Source organism: Drosophila simulans, chromosome 2L (genome assembly GCF_016746395.2).
Source record: "Drosophila simulans strain w501 chromosome 2L, Prin_Dsim_3.1, whole genome shotgun sequence".
Lineage (NCBI taxonomy): Eukaryota > Metazoa > Arthropoda > Insecta > Diptera > Drosophilidae > Drosophila > Drosophila simulans.
This window is the reverse complement of record NC_052520.2, coordinates 16,755,885-16,762,409: the sequence shown is the minus strand read 5'-3', so window position 1 is coordinate 16,762,409 and position 6,525 is coordinate 16,755,885. Positions and strand designations below refer to the sequence as shown.

Sequence of the window (6,525 nt, the reverse complement as noted above, 5' to 3'; positions counted from 1 at the left end):
CCTTCGCCTGCCGAGGGAAACAGCGACGAAGACAGTGGCAGCCAAAGGACCCAAGGGGCCAGGACAAATGGGCCAATAGCTGGCAATGCCAACTGGTTGTTGTCAACACACAGAGACAGAGACTCACAGATACGGACGGAGAAAGTTGGGAAGGAGGTCGGAAAATCGGAGAAATGGAGAAAGGGAGAGTTGGTCACAAAAGACGAGTCTCTGGCACGCCGTAATCCTTTTCAATGTTAACTTCCGCTGTGCCCACATTGCCCTTGGCAAATTACTTGTATCCTTTTCTTCCTTTACTACGTTTTTCATATTTATACAAATACATATATATAACGTCTGGCTGCTTCGTCTTGTTTTTGTTATTTGTGCCGCAACTTTTGATAACGTCAACAGAATTGAACATAGCCGCAAACCAAAAGCAGCAACAATTTCTGTCTCTGCTCTGGCACATTTTCTTTGTCTTTGAATTTTCATTTTGGCTTTTCCCTGACTTCCCTCGACTCCGCTGTCTTTGCTTTACATATTTTTTATACATTTTCATTGCCTTTTGTGTGGTTATTGGCCGAGGGAGCAAGTAGGAAAATCCCTTTGTGCCTTCGACGAGTTTGTCAATTTGTAGCAAATGCAGTAAACATCATCTAATTGATGTGGAAACTACCGCCTGCCAGAGTGCCACAAAAGGTTCGATCTGCGCCCACCACACCGCTTTTCCACAGTTTTCCACAGCCCCTGGCCTTTTCTTCGTCAGTATTGCGACTCCCATTGATGCTGCGCTTGACATCTGTCCACGTGTCCTTCCTTCGATTCGCCCACTTTTTATAACAAAGAATCCCGCAGGATGTGGGGTATGGGCAATTAAATCGAAACAGGGCTGGCCGGAATTGCTTGCAGATATTATTAATAAAATTATTATTCAAGTTTCTTATGTTAATATAGACCTGGCCTTACTCCAAGTCTCCTTTTGCTTTGCCTAAACTTCATTGAAAGAACTCTAGGGTATTAACCAATGAATACATTTAAAGAACATTTCGTGTTTTCTATCCACATACCCAACATTATAATCTGGGCCCGTCAATCTAACTTCAGTGTGATTGGTCCAGAGGGATAAGCGACCGACTAATTTCAACCAGGTTTGTATCCTGGAAAGTCCGTTCCTTACATATCCTTCTTCGGGAACTGCCTGCGCTTGTCAGGTGGGTAATGTTGCTTTGCATAATGTTATTAATTGAGTGATGGATTGCTTATAAAATGATATCAATGAAAGCTTGCTTACATGAGCCAAGTCCAATTTTGTTGCAAGGGGTAAAACGAAAAGCGGGGTATCTGTCGTCTTTTTCAACAAATCTATCAGTCAAAAATCAAATGCTTCGTGTGCGTGCGTCATAACTTAATAACTTAAAGGGTTTTGCAAAACTTTTCCAACTATAGCGCGTCTAGAAGGAAAAGGAAAAATGCAGAAAATGTGAGAAATCGTACCGCTAACAATCCAAAGAGAAAATTGAAAAATAAAGGAAAAACACACTATAATAAATAGCTTTAGATAATGGAAGTAATCAAAGTATATTTTATTTTCTTTGATACGTTTTTATTATAGTCATTAACAAATTCTTACATTTACCCAATAAATAATACACAGAAACAGAGAACGATAGTTTTTGTTACAAATGTTTTACATTAAAGTTAAACATTTATTAATTTGTTGTCTTAAATCGAATTAGGCACCGAACCGAGCAACTTTCCTATGTTTTTTCATGTTTTTTTTGAATTTCTTTTGGTTTGCCCGAGTTTTGTTATTTTCCCTTTACCACGGTGTTGTTCTTTGATTTGTTGTTATTGTTCTAGTTATTGTTGTTGCCGTCATTGCGAATTGTTTGCGCTGCTCGCGTTTTCCTCAGTTGCGGTTCAACGCGCCCGCCCACCGCCTCCTTTTTCGCCTTTACGCTTTCCCGCTTTCTCCTCACCATTTTCATCATCATCAAAGACAACAGCAACAAGCAATTTCTGAGCGCGGCGAAAACTTTCGCCCAAAAAAAAAGTTTTTCTGCACATGCCAATGGAGGCGAAAAAGGGTTCCACATCTATCACATCACACATCCTCATCTATGTGTGTGTAAGTTTGGTTTAAGTTTTTAGCATACACCTCAAGACATAGCGGCCAAGGAGGCGGAAGGGGCGTGGCAGATCGGCGGGGCAAAGTAACGCCAACGGTAGCGGCTCGAGCAAGGGCGAATGGCAAAACTTGCACAAAAGACCAGCAGTCAGACAGCAGTCCAGAAATGCACGGAAAAAAATCAGTAGGAATATACAACTATGCACATTTAATTATTTATTACAAGGCATAAACATAATTTTTAAAGCTATTTAAATCAAACCTTATGTTTATCCAATATTATACTCTCAAAACACTACTTTTAGATACATGTACACGAAAGCAAGTCTGTAAGACTACTTCATTTTAAAATTTTCATTTATTACTTGATTTCCGTTAGTAATTCAAATGCACTTTTAATTTTGCTTAGCAAACAAGGCTTCCGCCCTTTTTCTTCCAGTGCACGTGCGCGTGTGTGGGTGTAGCTGCGTGCCAGGCACACCTTGAGGAAAATTGTGCGCATAGCCCGCAAGCAGACATTGGTTAACAAACTTTTCAACTACCTAACGCACATACTCGCACACATGCGTGGCCTGAGAAATTATTATAACACGCCACGTTGGCAACCTTTTCATATGCCAACAACTTTAGACAGGACGAGGGCCAAGTTGGTTGGGAGGAATCTCCGGATCTCCGGCTACCCGGCTCACCGGGTTCTCGCCAAGTCCTGTGTAGATATAAAATTATGCGCGTTTATTCGTAAATTAAGTGTGCTGGGGCTGTTGCTCTTTGAAAGTTTGAAAGCAAATCGCTGGCTAACTTGGCCAAAAAGGGAGCCCATTGGGTTGTAACCGCGGCGCATGCATCTTGTGCGGTTAGAGCGGGTGTGGCACGTGCCTGGCGATTCCCTTGGGACAGGATGTTTATTAAAAATGCACAAGTCCTAAGTGGTCATGTCCATCGATAGCCGCAGCCATATTAAATTTATTTAACAAGGTTCTAAAAATTACACTGCGCGTAGGCGGAGTGCTTACGAACCTCCCTTTCCTTTGAACATAAACCAGATGATAAGCAAGTGTCTCAGTGGATGAAAAGATATTTTTATCACTCCTTGAGATATTATTAAAGAATCCACCAGACAGAAATTTTAAAGATTAGCAACTCCAAGCAACATTTTAAACAGTCTAAATTATAACTATCTTAATCTTTATGAGCTCCTTCCTTTCATGGCTTCCCACCCAGATGATCAGTTTTCCGCATTTAGTTTTCTGTAATCGATATAATCAAAGGTTTACCCAAGACGGTGCCCTCCTCAAACGATAAGTGTGGTAATTCCAAGGGATGGAGGAAAGTGCTGCATCGAGTGCAACATTGGAGGAGGCAAACCCAATGGGGCAGACACCGCAAAGTGGAGATGTGGCAGAGCTCCGATCCCGAAACTCGGCAAAATTCAGCTGCAGATGCCAAGCGAAGCGCAGCGCACACAACATTATTGGCAGGTGGAAACAGCAGCCGTACAGGTAGCTCAAGGGGGCGTGGCAGGGCGGACGCTTTGCAACGCGCTAAAAATTTTCAGATTTTCGGAACATAACATTTTACGGTTTCACGGTTCATTGCCACATGCAGGAAAAGTGAAAGATATATTGCCATACAGGTGCAGCTCACTTTCAATGGGTGTGTTTGTTTCAGGCAGAGAGAGAAAAAATATTTGAAAATTAAGTTGTCTCTTAATATATCTTTTTTTTGGATTAATTTTACAAATTTTTAAATTAAAAATTGTCAATGCATTTTCGAAAACCAAATGAAACTTAAATGTTTTGTGTGACTAAAATCAAAAGAGTAAGCGTAGATTTTGTAAGGAAAGTTATAAAAAAGGTTTTTTCTACAACGCTACATTTATTACAACTATTAACTTTTAGTAACCTAGAGAAATACAATGTATTTGTAACAATTTTCAAGTGCATCAGAGCACATATGAAACCGATACCTCTCGTTTAGACGCCCAGCCGTTTGAGGAGTTCGAGGAGAGGGTGTTGGCAGGATAACTTTTGGGTTTTCCTTGATTTTGTTGTTGTTAAGCTTCCACGAAATATTTTAAGCAGTTTAGAAACTGCTCATGTATATCACAAGAGTTCACATATCACGCACACAAGCGCCAAACGGAGTGGGGTCAAATTTGCCCATATATCGATGGAACTCTCGCTTTTGTTTGGATTTTGTTCGCTCTTTTCGCAGGTTTTCATCCGCTGTTTTTAATTTCTTTTTTCATCACCTAGTATGGTCGTCGACGCTAAGCCTTTTGATTTCGGCTCTAAGCGTATCGGATTTTCGCATATTAATTCATTTAAATTGTTAGCAGAGTTTTAACGTGTCGTTTTTTGTGGGTTTTCAGCGCGAGTTTTATGCAGGTGTTTTTATGCGGTTTCTTGGCTGATGGAATTTACCCCAGCTCAGTTTCGAATCAATCAATTTGCACTTTTAATGATTCATTAATGAGAAAACTGAATTTAATTGCGCCAATAACAGGAGCTTATTGATTTATATAAACGCGACTGGTTTTTTTCTTTATTAGCCTGATGACTAATGGCAGCAAGTTATTTTCGACAATTCTTAAAACTGCCCTTCTGGTTTAGTTGCCTTGTGACACTCCCTAAAACGTGAATATCCTCCATCATATTGATAATTTATGTTTATTGCTTATGCAAAGCGCAAATTCCAATAAGCGGCAAATCAAACAAATTGCTGAAAAGTTTCCATCCACGAGAAAATGGCAGGGTCATCCCCATTTTATGGGGAAAGAAGCCACTAAGCTAATGGCATTTGGCTCGTTGATAAGCCGCTCGACCTCGAAAATTAGCAAACAATGTGCGTAGTCTTAAATGCCTTTGCCTTCGCCCTCCTCCTCCGCCACTTGCATTTATTGTTTTTCATTTTGGGTTTTCCGCAGAGGTGAAAATTGTGTGCGAAAAAATCGTACGTGCGTGAAAATGAATGGCTAGGGAGCCCAGTGTAATTGTCCGGCAATGGCATGGGAAAATGCTTTCCGAGATGGTTGCGGTTCCAAAGAGATTGGCGATGTTCGCGTGGAGTTTTCCCGCTGGCGTGTGGTCAGGTGTTTGTCAGAGATATGACCGTGCCCCCTCGTCCATATGATTTAATGTTAATCACATTTAATGGGGGCGTGCGGTGGAAAAAAGAATGGAAGGGAGGGAAAGCGAAGAGAAGTGGACGGTCGTATTGAAAATAAAAGCTCGTAAATTAAATTTAACACCAGCGAATCGCAATGAATAGCAAACAAAAGTGTAGACAAATATAGGAAATTTAACCAAAAGTTGTACCAATTTTAAGTTTAGATATAAATAGAACAATTTTAATTTTAACAATTTGTTTATAAAATAAGCTTAAACATAATACAATCCAATAACACAACTTATGGATTAGAATTGATTGCCTTTAAATTTTTCCGCTTGCTAATTTCATATATTTATTTCTTGGAATTATATAAATTTAAAAATACAAGTTTCTTTTTATTCCTTGCAAAATATATTTTTCCCTGTACAATGCTTCATCATACTTACTTGGAGTCTAGCCCCAGGAAGGGTGTGAAAAATAGGACCGCTCACAATGGCCAAATGATGCCGCTACTGGGCTTCCCCTCAACTTTTCCATCTGCCAGACTAGGCCCATAAATTTTTACTAAGCACACGCAGTGCGCTCTCCATTGGCTGGTCTGTACCATGGAATCGTGGTTCCCTTGCTGGCCTGGTCATCTATTTCCCTGGCCTGAGAGATGTGTCTACGTCTGCTGTCCGTTGTTTTTTTCCTCGCTTTTTTTATCGTTTAATTAAAATTCGCAACACGTAAATCCATTTGAGCCGCTGCTGCAATCTTTACTTTAACCTTAAGGCGGTCGAATCCCAATCCCGGTCCCAGTCCCAGTCCAGCTTTCCCGTTTCCATCTGCCATTGCCGAGTGTTGTGTGTGTGGTAAATCCTGTTTTTCTATTTTGTTGCCCTATAAAACCACTTTACACAATTTTCGTCTTTTGTTTTTCGATTTTCTTCATGTTGCTCTGCGGCAATATCTTCTATCGTTCCTCTAATGCTCTTATTGAAATTAAGTTCTTTTCAAGCTACTGAATGGTTGGTTTTGGGAGGTTGGAATAAAATGGATCGAAATATTCGCAAGACTTGGAAACTAACCATATAAAAAAAATATTTGTAAAGGCGTTTTGTATATATGAAATATTTAATTTATTAATCATAAGAAGAATTCTTTTTATACAAGTTCTGTTTACGAAAAAAATGAGAGTATTACAAGGTCCTTATTGAGGAAAATACATATCCGTTTTGATTTCGCTGCTTGTTTTGCAGTCGTTGGCTCTGGTGCTGTTGGCCAGCCGAAGCCCTGACTTTTACCAATTATTGCTAGTGCCG

The 6,525-nt window shown here is 40.1% G+C and overlaps 1 long non-coding RNA gene across 2 annotated transcripts; it reads right to left on the bottom strand.

Annotated features, from left to right (window-relative positions):
- On the bottom strand, positions 1-5,901 carry LOC27208048. Of its 2 annotated transcripts, XR_001600674.3 has the most exons (4): positions 5,668-5,901; positions 1,274-1,433; positions 1,050-1,206; positions 1-991 (listed from the first exon to the last, which is right to left on the bottom strand). It is a non-coding gene; the product is annotated as an uncharacterized LOC27208048 (long non-coding RNA). The 2 variants fall into 2 exon arrangements; XR_006542069.1 differs by having other exon boundaries at positions 1-1,206; positions 5,668-5,900.
- Positions 5,902-6,525: the final 624 nt, after the last annotated feature.